Source organism: Agelaius phoeniceus, chromosome 2 (genome assembly GCF_051311805.1).
Source record: "Agelaius phoeniceus isolate bAgePho1 chromosome 2, bAgePho1.hap1, whole genome shotgun sequence".
Taxonomy (NCBI): Eukaryota; Metazoa; Chordata; class Aves; order Passeriformes; family Icteridae; genus Agelaius; species Agelaius phoeniceus.
This window is the reverse complement of record NC_135266.1, coordinates 63,740,114-63,756,077: the sequence shown is the minus strand read 5'-3', so window position 1 is coordinate 63,756,077 and position 15,964 is coordinate 63,740,114. Positions and strand designations below refer to the sequence as shown.

Sequence of the window (15,964 nt, the reverse complement as noted above, 5' to 3'; positions counted from 1 at the left end):
CTGCAGGTGCCTTCTCGTTTTGCTGTGAGGACAAAGAAAGATACCAATTTGAAAAGACAGAATGTGTGGCAGAAGGAGAAGTCTGCTAAAATGGACAAAAGGTTGGCATCAAGACAAACAGAAGTGCTCAATAAACGTATCTTGGAAATAAATTATATCATATTCAATGCAAGGACCTCAAGTGTGTGCAGACAGAGCCTTTAGACCAGCAGATCCCAGTAGCTTGCATTCAAGACCTCTTGTAGACATTTACCTAGACCTTTGAAAAAGACTTGCAAATAACTTGGGTCCTGGGAAAGTCTCAGAGGTCTGGAAGAAAAGCAGAAGTTTGAAGTTTGCATTAAATACTGTGTTGTAAAAGGGACAATCTAGTCCTGTTAGCAAACAATAATTTGAGGCCAACACTGGATGTTATTTGTAAAGAAATAAAATACAATTAAGATTGATTGAAAAAATCTTGTCCAATTAACTTCATACAAACCTTCTGCTGATGGATATTGCTAAAAAAGGTACTAATAAGTGGACTGGAAAAACAACCTTAAAATCTTACTTGGCATTAGAGAGCATTTCTCTTCAATAGAAAAACAGAACAGATGGATTAAAACTGAATGGACAGTCCTTAAACATTAACAGTAAATACAGAGTTGTTGAGCCATGTGAGTTTCCAATATCAGTTCTCAGCTTCTCATTTGAAACATGTTTTTAACTTGCCTCCCAGAAAAAAATTAAAAAAAGGAAGTCGAAAGGAAGTCTGGAAATGACAAGCAATGACAGTGATAAGAGACTGAGTCATTTCAGTCAACTAAAATGGCATGAATAGCTTAAAAAGTTAGGCATAGCAAAAAGTATTAATGTATAAAGGTAAAACTGCTCTTTCTAAAACTAAAAAGAATGAACACAATCCTGTGAAGGGTTGATTCCGACAAGGACAGAATAATAGAAGTGGACAGTCAAACACAAGCTTGCCAAAAGGCTTTATCAGTTATATCAACAGGTCTACCTCCCTTAGCAACATGGAGGGGAGGATGTTTTTCCTGCCTCTGGCTACAAATACCTACCATCTCTACTGGAATAACTTCACAAGCTTTGTCTCCAATTTTCTGACTTGAAATTGCTGCTAACTGTTCCAAGTGGGAGCAAGAGCTTCTTGAACATATTGCTCCATACTGAAAATACTGAAAGCAAAGTATGTGCATACTGTAATTTCAGCCTTAATCCTCATAAAACTGCCCCAGATGATGTAACTGTCCTCCAACTCCATCTAGTTTCTAGATATACTCAGGACTTAATGAGAGCTCAAGAAAAACAACTTGCATTCAGACAACAGGTAAGGTTCGGCCTGCAGAACCACTACAAACAATTCACTAGCCTATCATCAGATTTCCTGCACTACTGAAAACTTTGATGCAGCAGCCTTCAGAAGGGGTAAAATAACATGTGGGATGAACCAAAGGATTTATTTAAGGCCTACTCACTGCACCATTCTTGTGGACATTAAAAGGGACCAGACAAGGAAGAGGACACATTAGATGAATAGAGAGATAATTCTCAGTTGCTAAGCACAGAAGCAGCTGAGAAGTAATTTGCTACTGGTGGAGCATTAAATGCATGCTTATTTACAAATCTACACTGTTTCATGCACAGCAACAACTTCTGCATGAACAACTATTTCATTTCTTCTCTTGCTACTGCATATACTGAACTAGTAGCAGACATTCAAAGCCAATTCAGGACTGCAAACTCAGTGTACACTGAATCTGCCCCGAGTCTGTTTTACAATTCAAGGAAAATACAGGGTCTCTTGAGATTACAACCAAATTGTGCAGGTTAATGCTTTGTACTAGACTTATATTTTAAGTGGGCTATTGCCCACAACCCCCACCTTAACTGCTATTTGAAAATACCTTGAAAGAGTTTTCTGAAGCCAAAACAAAGTAAGGGTATATAAACTTACTGGATTGATTTGTTTAGACTCCAGGACTTACGCCTGAGGAACCTTTAAGGAATGAATTACACTAACAAGGCAAAAGGCTAAATTATGTTAAAGCTCACAAACTGTGTTCCACTCCATAGTTCAGTAAGCAAGTTTGCCTTCCTGAACTGTAACGACAATTTAACTCAATCCTTAAATACCTTCAGATTTGGTCCTTTATTGTTTCTGTGGCAGTACCCTCAAGTTGTAAAGCACAATACAACACTACTTTTTACACTGTCACTTGTTCATTGAGGGTTAAGGAGTGTTGTAAGGCTGAGATCATTGGGCAGTGCATTCAGTGCATTTCCTCTGCACATGCAAAGGATCAGCATTTCTCCAAGAGACTAGCAGCTGACCTCAAGGATAGGCTCTGAAAAACACATCAGCATTGTATCAGCTGGATCACCAAGGTAAAACAACATGAGTCAGCAGCACATGTCCTGTAGCAATGAAGGCATATGAGGCTGTATTAGCAGACAAGTACAGCCAATGGGCTGAAGGAGGTGATTATTCCCTGCTATTCAGTGGTAACAAGCTGGAACCTGGAATAGCACATTCGGTATTCTCTTCTCAGCCTCCTCCTCCCAGTACAAGAGAGATGCCACAAAGACTGTTCCTGGGCTTGGGCCCATGAAAGACAGGGAGAAGCTAAGAGCACTAGAGTTGCTAGGGGTCACCTGCTAGCTGGATACCACTGCCTGAAGGATGGTGGTTAAGAGCCTTAAATCAAACTCTTCCTGGAGGTGTGCTGCAAAAGCACAAGTGTTTGGACAATGCTCTCAGACACAAGGAGGAGTGCATCACCTGAGGAGTCCTGGGCAGTGCCAGGAGTTGGACTCTGTGATCATGGCAGGTCCCTTCCAACTCAGCATATTCTATGATTCTGTGATGGGCATGCACTGCACCATTGGAAATGCTGTCTGTCCATAAAGATTAAAAAAAATGGTATAGTGACAATGAGAGTGGTGTAGCACTAGCATACCTTGCTCTGAGAAGCTGCAAAATTCTTAATCCTGTAGATCAGTAGTCTCCAAAGAGGGGTAAACACACTCCAGTACAAGACAAACTCTTAGCATACAAGAAGAAAATATTTTTTGTAAGTTAAAAAAAAACCCTTTTAAACATTGGTTTTCATCTCTACCTTATCCTTTTTTTTTTTTTTTGCATATGCTTTATAGTATAAATATATCAATAAAGTAGCATATGCATATAATTCAAAAGATTACATATATTGGAGGTGCGTGCTTAATATATTCTTTACTTACAGGGTGCATGACCAAAAAATGTGGAGACTGGGGCTGTAGAAAATCAAAACCTGACCATGTAAGGTCCTAACAAAGGGCTGCAAAAGGCAATCTCCAAAGACCCTGACAAGTAGAATTCTCCTATGAATTCCAGAATATTAGTCAAACAAAATGCAACACTTAACACCAAAGTTGAATGGTTCACAGTAGGTCAGAACCCAGAGAGAGTACCACAGCTTGACTCCAAGCTCTTAAAAGCTATCAGATCCTCAATTCAAATTTCAAAGCAACTATGACAATGTTAATCAAAACTCAAACTTGGACACCTAAGGCTCAAACTTTGGAAGACATACACGTAACCGTCCATAACAGAACTGCTTTATAATCTGGCCTTTCTCCTAAAAGAGGAAGGCTGCATTAGAGGAAAGTTTCAAATTAAAAAGTTACACTTTCACATGGACATCCTACACAAACAAGCTTTCCAGTTCAGCTGGGATATAGGCACTACCATGACAAGTGTAGTTATATCTAGTGACAGTGCTGTGTACAAGAAAAACATATGGACCGTTCCTTTCCTAGAGATTCACTGCTGCTGGTTATTGAGTTTGATACAAAATATAATTAACTGATTTATTCACAACTAGAGGACTTATAAGGCCACTCTCCACACTGGTATCACTGATGCCTACTGAAGGAGAAATTTGTATTGCCATTTTTTTCCTCCGTTTTCATGAGTTACAGAGTACTGCTTCTCTTCCTACCTATGTATCATCACAATGCTTACAGCAACTTAATACTCTTTCACATCCTAATTCTGTCAAATATAGTGAACAACAGACACAAACTTTTATTATTCCAGGGAGCTGTTCAGAAGAGATGTGAATTCTACACAACACAAGGACAGAAGTTTAAGCAGGGACAATACAAAAGCACCTAACACAAAAGAGTGCAGTGTAACAAACTGGCTTAATGAAATCAATACTAAATGTTTCCAAACTGCATGTTGCTCTTACACAAGAAGTAACAAACTCAGGGCTTTTCCACGATTTCTTTGTCAGTAATGCAGTTTCATACATGCTTCAAGCAGTATCGTATTACAGCTGCCAATTCCAGGTTGCTGTAAGGTGTGCTTTCCCAGTGGGTTCAGCACAGCAGAGCAGGTGTGCATTCCTTCTTCAGCTGAGTCTTCACGCAGCTACACTCCCCCAGGAACCACAGGCAGGGCCCATCCTCCAGCCCAGATAACTTCCAGTAAGAAATAAAATCTTCTCTGAATAGGAGGCAACACTTAGGTTTTGCCAAAGACCAAGGAATGAATTTACAGAACCTAAAAAACCATAAAACATCACCCAATCCTAATGCATTCAGTGCTTTAATTCTGCCTTCTCCAACATGGAGACAGCAGATGCACTTGAAAAACAAACATCTTTCAAAAGGCTGAAGCAAAAAAGCCAATTCCTTCCAATCTTTCAAACTGGCCATCCAGTTCAGAACTTATGAGACAAGAGTGGACAAATAGAAGTGCCCAAGATGTACAAATACGCTAAAATGAGGAAAATTCTAGAATATTCCAATGCAGCCCTAGGGTGAAGAGGAAAGAACAAAGAATATACAACAGATGTTAGTAATATCACTTAATGCACTACTGGAAAAAGCTCAGATAGAGTGATGCAGCTGGTGTAGAAACGTATTAGAATATAATTACCCAGAGATCCATAAGGTTGTAGCTGAGCTATTAAAGTTATGAAGCATGCTGAAGAGTTTTGTGTTTGTTTTTAAGAATCAGAACTGAGCAGAAGGATTTTAATTTCTCTCCCTCCCTGTACATTTACCACATTTTCCAGTCAAAGAGTTTCAGATGTGGCAATTACAGTACACCAATTTTTAAAGTTCTGAACTAAATATTTCAATTAATATGCAATTTATTTAAAATATACACTTTGTTCCTGATAAAGTATTTTTCCTGTTTCAAAAATGTTTTCCTGGGACACTTGATAAAATACTTTCCGACACAACAGAGGAGGGATTTTTTTTGTTAGAAGGGTGTTGTGGGGAACATTTTTCTTTCACTAATTTGTCAATCTCCTTTTAAGTACAGTCAAAGTGAAATGGCTATTCCCTTCAGTGCTGGTCATAATACTAAAATCGCAGATAGGCAATACAGGAAAATTATAAAAAGAGTATTGTTGCATGAAATGAATCAACAATGTCAAAGTCTGACAGTCACTTAAGAGAGAAGATATGCTAAAGGTTTTAATAAGCACTGGAAGTTCCTATCAAAAAAAAAAAAAAAGAATATACAACATCTACCATCAATATGGATGGAAATACTTCAAGTGCTGTCACAGATGCTCACTCAACATAATTCTCAAAGACTGAGAAACACGATCCACAACTCTGTTCATACATATGTTCATATGTTACCACCAGAAGATGAACACTGAAAGGTGTAAAATTAATGCAGTACTCTTGTGAAGGAAACACTGACTGCTGAGCAAATGCAAGTGCACATCAACAGCCAAACAGTTACCAGATCTGACTCATGCTCTACAGTCACCCCCTGATCTCCTCGGAGCGAGAATGGCCAAGCCCCACAACAGCAAACCTTAGCATTGTAGGTGTTTGCTATAGTAAATGAATACTTATGTCAGGTTACCTTCATACCTCAGACTATAAACTGCAATGATTTAGGAGCAGCTTCAAATGCAGTTCATGCATTCATGCCATGGATACTATAACCTGCATAAGAATGCATAGTAGATAATTGGAAATACCCCAGCTGTTCAAGTTTAATGCATTTGTATTCATAAGCCAGCAGTTTTTGAATCTGAGCCAAAGAGGCTAAGTTTTTAATAGTAGCTGATGTAGGAAACTAAACTTTTGAAGGTGAAGACTACATAGAGGAAAACTAGACAGTTATAAACCAGTCATCCATAAAGGCACAATATGTTCATGGATACTGACTAGCTCAGCTTGCCCAGCACAACTGCTGAACGCTTGACTGTACACAGCAAGACCAGAGCAACCAAAACTACTTCAAAACACCACATTCTGGTTTTAAATGCTGTTGTTATTAAAAAAAAACCATCCACAATCCTTATCTGGATGAAGTACATGTAACTTGAAGCTGTTGCCTATGAAGAATTCAGTACTTCCCACTTATTTGCCCATTCCTCCTATACCTTCAAAGAAGTCTAAGCTTCTAGTAAGGGGTAAGTGCAAAACTAACACAAATTGGAATTATCTGTTAATTTTATTTGGAACTACTTTGATAGTGTGCACTTTACAATCAAAGAGCAAATTGTCAGCAGCCAGGTGCAAACCCATACCTAGTCTTTAGCAGGCACATAAATCCAATGCACTGACACACAGAGGGTAAAATACTGTGACCTCCTTTGTCTTGGAGAACATCTTCCATTTAGATACTCATGGGAATCATCCCCAAAAAGAAGTGAGGAGAATGAACTGCATATTGTATTTTTTGCACCACTTGTAAAAAATCAGCAATGCAATTCTACTTTATTTATGCAACACTGATCTAAACTATGTTTTGTTTTACACTCTTGTAACTCTCAAGAATTTCCTTAAACCCTCCTAGTTTTACTTTTAAACCAGCAAAATTAGATTCTTCTAAGCTTCTGCCAGGACTGGATTTCCTTCAGTTTGTTTTCTGAAAATCACATGGCTTCAAAACCAACTTGGCCTTTTCCACTTAACTGTTACTTTTGCCTCTATTTCTGTTTAATAACATGCTTAGTTTTTGAGAAAACAAGAAAATTCAATGCCAAGAATTAAGCTACTTCCTCATTTGTCATTGACTCCCTTTTCTCAGAGGCTGTGAGTAGCAACAAGAAATTTCCAAAATAATTTTTCATATGATACCTTTAAGGCAAACTAAAAACATGGATATATTTTTATTAATAAAATAATAAGACCTGCAACTGGTCAGTGAGATAAATTTATTGCAGAGACAGCTGCTGGTGTTGGAGCTACAAAGAGTGCATGACTCAAGCAGAATGAACAGCTTTTAAAGAACTCTTATGAAACAGCTTTTTCCTGCTCATTCTGAAAAATGAAAACTGCTATCCGAATGTAAGGTGACGTAGGATCAATGAGGCTACAAGTCTAAGAGACTTTAAAACTTCTCTCCACTGATTATTTTGGAAAAGCTGTAGATTTCTGCTTCCATAAGGAACAGGACAATAACAGAACATGATAAATCAAGACAGACATACAAAAACTACCTCCCAAGAGCAAAAATTCACCAAAAAAGGTCTTTTGAGGCCTAACAATCACATTTGAAGGGCATTCTCTTATCAAGAATTTAAACTCCTCTACGTCAGTTCTGCTAAATCATTCTAGCAGATCCCACTTGAACCACTGCAAGCAACTGGTCAACAAAGTGAGTTAGACTGTAGGACAGATAGAGTTTAAAATTAACCATATAAAAACTGATTAGTTTTAACACAGAAGCTTCCTGATTGACTTTACACAAAAAATGTGCAAATACACAAGTGAACGTGAAATGTAAGAATAAACAGAGAGGAAGTGCTTGTACCCCATAGGAAAAAAAAAAAAGCACAATAGTCAAGCAGGACCTCAACTGAATGCAACTCTTGAAGTCTGAATGTGCTACTCATTCAAGAGTTCTCCAACAGAGGATTATCTGTAACTACTGAAGGGGAAGACCAGCAAAACAATAGCAGGTTTCTCAGGTGATATTAGCAACCCCTTCTCCCAAGTTCCACACCATCCTCCTAGAAAAGTTTCAGCTAATCAAAACACCATGGGACCAACTAGTTTGATTGCCCAATCAAGTCAAGAGGACAAAGCTGCTCTTAGCTTCCTCTTTTGCATATGAAGTTGCAACATTGAATAGCTGTCAATTTGTTATCAACAATACAGTCACAAAGTCAAAAACGGATTTGTTTTGAGCTGTATTGCCATGATGTACATACTTAAATGCACGGGGGTACTTTTAAGATCTATTACTTTATTTATGGTAACTTATCCTCACCATTGAAATGCCACCACTGAGCAGAATGTACAGATAAACTAATATTCTTAAATGGGGGCAGTCAAGTTATTAGCAAGCCTGAACAAATTAAAACAAAATACATTTCAGCTGCATCTATGATTAATCATTGCCAACAGTCACTGCTCACTTCCACAGTTTCTTTTAGTCCTAACTTCTTAGTACTTCATTTCAATATCTTCAATCCACTTTCATACTAGACTAAATGGGTGAATACTCGTCATACAATGTTGTCCTCCCAATTTACATTTTTGATAGACTCGACAGGATTTGCAGAAGCATGGTAACTCCTGTGTTATGTGACATTTATTCTTACTGCAGAAATTCCCCTAACAGTCCATCAATATGTATTTTGAAATATTACTGCATAGTTACAGTCACAGCTTTCTCTCATTGCCAGGACATTGCAAGTCACCAAAGTTTGTGCTGAACCTTCTTATCCATTCAGTTTCTGCTTACAGATTAGTTTCCAGATACCTGCACACTTTTTGCAGACCATTACTACTTGTTTTGCTATCCCTACCTAAAATGTGTTCTTCTGCCACAGAGTAAAATTACTCAACTTGCTATTCTGTTGTCTCCATTTCCTTCTGTGAAGTTAACTAGTAGATAAAGTTCTTCCACTTAAAAGGACAACAAACTACAAAAAACCAAAACCTTGCAGTTTAAAAACTGGAACTTAGAGAAGAAGGATTTCTTTTATAATCAAAGAAGTAATACCTGGAATGGAGTATGCTACATTAGTGAGGGGAAATGGGACAACAGCTGGACAGCAGCCCATGCTTGTAGGATCCTGTATGCCACAGACACTGGGTCTGTACACTGGGGAAACTCACCCCATTTACAAGGGACCATTTACACTTGTGAACTACAGAGTTTTTTTTACTTTTTACTGCTGGTAACAGTAAAGCTCAAGGCTTGCTAGGTTCTTTTCCACTTCAAGTTATTCAAAATCAAAAGCAAATAAGAACTGAGGTTCACAGACTTAAATTCAACCAAGGTATAAAAAACTCAAAGCAGATTCAAGAAGAACTGTTATGCAGAAGGTAAAGTTAACATTCGTGCCCTGCATATTCCTTTTCACTTCCAGCTACCTATCCATACCTGTCACAGTATGAATCCTTTTGGACCTTATTGAAGACATTTATTACATCTTAGAAAGTGCTGTGCTCTTCTTAAAGCCTATTAATGGCTAATAAAAATTACTTCTACTGGTCAAACTGGGATTGCAAATTTGTAGATAATTTAATTTTTGACAACTTGCTATGCCCCAAGTCATTCAATATATAGTAAGGTACAATATTTTCTACTGTCTATAAATGCAGAATTTTGCAGTGTATCTGCTCACGTGTCCTAAATGCTTTGGAACAACTCTGGCAGCAAAACTGGGGGAAGGTACACCATAGGCATATTCAGTGCTCCTGATTAACTTCTGTGGACTGGCGTTGGGGTGGTGTTTGAAGCCCAAGGTACTAAACCAAAAGAGAGGATACCAATGTTAGCCTAGGGGATGTTTTGACTGCAGAACAACATGAGCACAAGGTCCACATATCCTGAAAAAGTAAAAACTTAAAGGGAGACAAAAATATAAATTCTGTTAAGAACACTGGTTAATATTGGTAGGTCTGATGAGACTGAAGCCAACAAATGTGCTTGCCTAGACATAAACAGTGAAAGTTTACTTGGAGCCATAAACAAAGAGGGCTAAGGAGGTCCAGTCTAACTCAGTTTGAAATGTGCTGCGAAGATATCACAAATGAGCATGGTGCTGAAGTTTTTAATCAAGTATTTAGAAAATAAAAGGATATTTCATTCTTGAGCTACTGCAATTCTGAATACAAAAGCTAAAACAATACATTCAAGAAGAGTAATAACACAGTGCTCTACACAACTGTGCCACCAAAGTGAAGACCAACAGTTTCTGCAGCATGTGTTGTAACCAATACAGATTATCAATACAATCAAGAAAAAGTGCATAACCTAACAAGTGACATGGTGGACATGAAGAGTCCACCATGAAAGGAACAGCCAAAAATTCTGTTTCACTATTGACAAAGAGCATAGCAAATGCTATTTTGATTTACATTTCATTAAAGTCATCTAGGACAGGTTAGCAAAAAGTCTGCAGATTTTCAGTGGTTACAGGCTCAAGAGTGTGTCAGCAGCTGGAATAGGACCAGATTCCTGGGGGTCAAACAAAATGACTTCAAAAATATTTGTTCCATCTGAAACCAAAAGCAAATTAATTGGAAAAATTAAAGATGACAGCCTACAAGAAACATGTATTAGTATTAAGTGTTACAGACATTTCTTAAACATCCTGCTACCTCATCAGCCCTACAAAATACACACCTGAGGATGACAGTCCAAAATACTACTGGACATAAACACAACCATTAAACTTCATGAATAGAGAAGATTAAGAAAAAGGCTGATAGTGTTTTTCTATTAACATCAAGTGAACACCAGCATTAAGAAAGCTCAAAGTTTACTGTATATAGCAAAGAACAAGCAAAAAACCAGTCATTTCTGTAGCTCGGGAAACATTGGCCCCATGAGCAAAATAAACATTGTTCATGTTTGCTGAACAGAAAAAGCAGTGTACTCATTCCAAACTATTATTGCTTTCCTGAGATACAGACAGTATCTTTTAGTTAAACTAAAAACTTGACAGTCCAAGTCAAATCCATTTTTACTGAGATCTGGTCCTACAGGAGAAACATCAGCTCTCAATTCAACTCATGCACTCTAAATTGTAGTGAAGTTGAATTTTACTACAAAATTGCCTGGGAATTTCCCCAAGCCAACAGTCTTAAAGAAATCAATGATAAAATATAGAAGTGTTATTGACACCTATAACAGAGAGAATCCAATGCATATCCTAGATAACAGAAATGCATTGATGGAACATGACATTATCTGTAGACATTTTAGCAGAGATTGACCTAGAAATCCCACAGCAATTAGACAGTGGAGGTGAAAAAAAGATACAAAATTGCTAGAAGAAGATAAGAATTCCTGAGGTTCCAGAAGGCACTGACAAGGAGCATCAATGGTGCAGAAAACTGTCTAGGAAGTAGGCCTGCATCCTCAAAAACTGTCTTCTCTGGTATCTGCCTGTCTGGGAATGAGCAAGACTGCATGTTTGCCAGTTCAACCCAAAAAGGGGGACGGGGCTGGGTTACAGGATTTGCCGCTGACAGATCCATGAGGAGACAATCAGAACAGCAGCACACAACACCTTCTCAGCATTCTGTATTTCTAGAGACCAACACATGTACAACAGCTTACACTATTGCAGAAGTGACCTGCTAGCAAGGGAAGTTGTAGCATCGTCTAAAAGCATTTCGATGTTAAAACCATCTAGGAGAAAGTACTGACAAGGATGAAAATTTGAACCTCTTGTGAAGTCAGGCCTTAAGAGTTTTTTTTCAAGTCCTAAGACAGAACACTGCAGAAACATGTTGAATTAAGCACTTAAAGCTGAAATAACCATTCTAAGGATCTCTTTGAGATTTTCAGCCAAAATGACCATCAGCACAACACTGAGTTAGCCGATGGAGGTACAAATTCAAGTAAAATTAAATGGCCACAAGGCAAAGGTTAACAAAGAAAAGCATCCCCAGATGCACAGGACTCACAGCCCAAAGCAACTGAGTTACTAGTCCAAATCATAATCCAAGTTTCTGCAGCTCCATTACATCACTGCCTATAAAAATCTAAAGCTTCTGAGTTTCAAGTTCACAAACTAGTAGAAACCTCAACTTGAAAAAGGTAGAAATGCCATTAATGGACTGAAATTAGGTAATTGGTGCTGGGTGTAATGACCTGACCCTCATGAAACTCATACACCCAGAGCTTGTCATACAGCAAAAAGCCTCAGAAGAGCTCCATTTGCCCTGAGAAAAACCTGAGACACTCACCTAATTCTGCTGTAATATTATCATTACAGTAGCCAGCCCGTGACTCTGCTCAAAGCTGATTGCTCACCCCCTGACCAAGTGAGCTAAGCAACAGATCACTGAGTCCTGGCCTTTCTGAGGACAAGGATCTCTGTCTCTCTTAACCAGGGCTTTATCTGCTAAAAATCCAGTGCCCCTGTGGAACTCATACAGCACATCAACTTCCTCCCCCAAAGTCACCAGAAAAATCATTCTGGTGAATGATTTTGAATTAATCACTTGTAGTTTGCACAAACAACTCCCAGATTCAGTACATGTGTGACAAGATAACTTGTGTACACAGAGTGAATCTCGATTAGATGCCATGTTTTCAAACTCGACCAGCACCCTTCTTGCTCCCTCATGCTTAGTAGAAACACTGGCTGTCAAGAACTCTATCCAATTTGCCAACATTGAGTGCTAGAGATACTCAGCTACTTCTGACTTTCACATGTGTGTACAGCTTTCTCCCTACCTGACAGCTTGCTACTTCCCCATTCATCATGTGATTAAATTTCATAATTATTTGAGATCATTTCCTTAAAAAAAGGCAGAAAAAAATGTAACTGATCATCCTCTCTGAATTTTAAGGACCACTGATTTGCTGTGACTCATACTATTTCACAACACAGAAAATAAACACATCTACGGATGCAGATTCACATCAGTTAAATTTCTACACTGTATAAAGCAGAAAGTTTCCCATTGCCATAACAACAAAATAGCTTCTGAAAAGCAGAAAGCTTAGCAGGACTGGCTCCTACAGCTTCTAAGACAGAAGCTGCCAAGTACTCAGCAGCAAAAAATCTGGAGATTTTAAGTCTCCTTGAAAATTTAAGGCATTTCTAATCAGGTATGTATTTGATCAAAAGCAGACTGAAATTCTAAAAACAAAGAGCATTTCACAGAAATTACTTCGTAACGCGAAATGTTCTAGAATAACACTTGACATGCAAGGTGGCGAATAAATTGCCTTTGACAGGGTTAAACAAATGACTAACACGTCTTGAGGTGCCATTTATAACATTTTCTCCTACCAAACACATTTTCTCTTGTTTCTGCTTCTTAATTTCTTTACTTCGCACAATAAAAAACAGCTGAAAAGTTTCATTTTTGCTTTTAGTTGGTTTCACTTTCTAAGTTGCCTGGAAGCAACGAAAAGTTTCTGTTTAGCTTGGGCGATATTCAGGGAGGGGGGAATCGGGAGCAAATCTGGCTGAAAGAATAATGGCTCTGCTAGGAGTCGGCAATACAATTATTACCGTGTTTTCGGGAAGACTCTTTTATCTACATAGAGACGCTCAATTCCTTTAGCTGGGCGTTATGAGGGAACCTTTTACGGCTTAGGCGGAGGGCAACAACAACAATAACAACAACAACAACGAGAAAGAGGTGTCGAGCACCACCACTGCCTTCTCCTCCCCGCCTGTCACAGCCGGCTCAGCTGTTCTGGTCGCGCTCCGCATCTGCTTCTTTCTCCGGCTCAACCTCCGCCTCCTCCCGCGGCCGCCGCGCCGCAGCCCGGCGCTGACAGCGGGCGGATCCCCGCGCCCCGGCCGGCAGAGGCACCTCCGAGCCGCGGAGGGGAGGGAGGGAGACACAAAGTTTCTTTCGCGGGGCTCCGTCGGAGGCGCCGGCTCCCGGTCCTGCCCGGCGGGGAGCGCCGCTCCTCAGGCACCGGGGCAGGCAGCGGCGCCGCCCCCGTCCCCTCGCACCCCTCTGGCCGCCCCGCGGAGGGGAAGGCGGCGGTTCGCCATCAGCGCCTACTCACCGCCATGGCCCCGCGGCTCTCCCGGCTAACGGTCCGCGCTCCGCCGCCAGCGGGCAGCGGCGCCGAGGCGGGGAGCGCCAGGGGGAGTTCCCGATGGCGCAGCTCGGGCAGGGGCGGTGCTTCCCCCACCCCTTTGCCCGCCCACTCGAGGTACCTGCCCTCCGGCCGCCGCCGCTCCGCCGCCTCTTCCTACCCTCCCCGCGGCTGTCACTGCCCCCCGCTCCCACCGCCGCCCCCGCCCCGTCGCCTCAGCGCTGCCCGCCGCCTCGCCCGCCGCCGCGCGGCCGCCATCTTTGGGGAGAGCTGGGGGGGCCGCGAGGGGGCAGTTGGCTCTGGCACGCAGTGCGCCTGCGCGGAGTCCTCCCGTGCGGGTGGGCGGGGACGTAGGCCGGAGGGATGGGCGGGGCCATGGAGTGTGGGCGTGACTTGTGTATGGAGAGGGCGTGGTCTGATGGAGGGCGTGGCCGGCGGGGGCACGAGGGGGGCACGAGGGGGTCGTGTGGTCGGTGTCGGTCGTTCCGGAGCCTTGACCTCAGCCTGTACTGGCGTCTGGGGTCGGGCTTGCTTGCGTAAACCCTGCTTAGAAATAACAAAAACGTCTCTACATTATCAGCCCTGTGTTCAGCACAAACCCAAAGCACAGCCCCACACCGGCCACTGTTTAGAAATTTTACTCTATCCCAGCCACATTCAGCACATATTCCACCCCTTATTCCGTACTATTTACACCATGGCCAGACCTCACACTATTCAATACAACTTCACTAGCCACCATCCTACTTCTCACAGTTTGATACAATACACAGATGTCATTCTGTTAGTCAATGGACCACCTTTGCAAAATGTCCATAAAATGTCTTTTGAGTTCATGTAGTCCATGACTCTGGGTTCCGTCACTTATGGTAGTCAGTTGGGATGGCAGAAGTGTGTTTTGTGGAGATACTGGGCACCAAAGCCACCTCACTGGTGCACGTGCACTGCTTCTTGTAAGGCTTCTTCTCCATTGTTTTATGTGGTTTCTGCAGTAGTAATTCCTGTAATGTGCAACTCAAGCCATGGGGTTTGCCCAGGCTGGGCTCTTGCTGGGTGGAGTGAAGGGTAGGAAGGGTTGCCTGTTTCCTATACAGGTATTATCACAGTGAAAGTCAAAGGGCAGACACTGAGCAGGGCAGGACTGTGGACACCTGAGGTATCCCCTGCTTGCTGCCTAAGCATGTTGTGTCCAACATTAGAGAGGAAAGGGGAAGAAATGTGCTTTTCCAGGCACTTGTGCAGGGAGGAACTATCTTCCCTCAACACCTGCAATGATCAGCTGATGTCCTGAATGCTAATTTGTGATTATCCTTTGCTTAATGTTTGTCCTTTCTGCTGTTACGGATCAAAATTATTTTACTACAGTGTTTGGCTTAATGACCTTCTGCAGCAGTGGACCAAACTGAACGAGATATTTTATAAAGTGGTTTTATTAATTTGCTTTAAAGCTCTCTGTTATTGACTTACTAAGTTCCTATTTCTCTTGCATTTCAGCAGTGTTCATATAATTTTGATAGCTTCACAGCAGGCAGAAGGTAGCTCCTATCAACAAAGGATGCACCAACCAATGTTTGGTCATTGCCTGGTTCCTCCCTTTCCCAAATGCAGAATTTTAATGGTGAATAGCATACTAGACTGTGATATCTCAGATCTCAAAAACTAGAGAGACTTGGGACTGATCAATATTTGGATGAGCTACCTCGTTAGATACTGCGGAAAATGCTGCTGGTGATTCATTCAGCACCATTCTTCTGTCTATGAGTCAGGGCTGAACAAATGCCACTGCACAGCATTAGTGGGTCCTACCATTCAGGGGCACAAACTGGAGATTTTTGCCAGTTACAGCTGTTGGAAAATCCCTGATTTTCCTGCCTTATTCCAGTTTCAGTATGGCTTTCCAGAACTAGCCAGCAGTTGTGGCAGAATACAGCATAGGGTTTCTACAGTTCCTTTTGTCAGGCACCA

At 41.0% G+C, this 15,964-nt stretch overlaps 1 protein-coding gene across 2 annotated transcripts in view; it reads right to left on the bottom strand.

The window, feature by feature from the left end:
* FNDC3A (fibronectin type III domain containing 3A) overlaps positions 1–14,265 on the bottom strand; it is a 111,451-nt gene extending 97,186 nt beyond the window's left edge. The window contains exon 1 of one of the 2 annotated variants that reach the window (XM_054628411.2): positions 14,121–14,265. The gene's annotated coding sequence lies outside the window, so the exon portion shown is untranslated. The other variant, XM_054628410.2, reaches the window with a different exon arrangement.
* Positions 14,266–15,964: the final 1,699 nt, after the last annotated feature.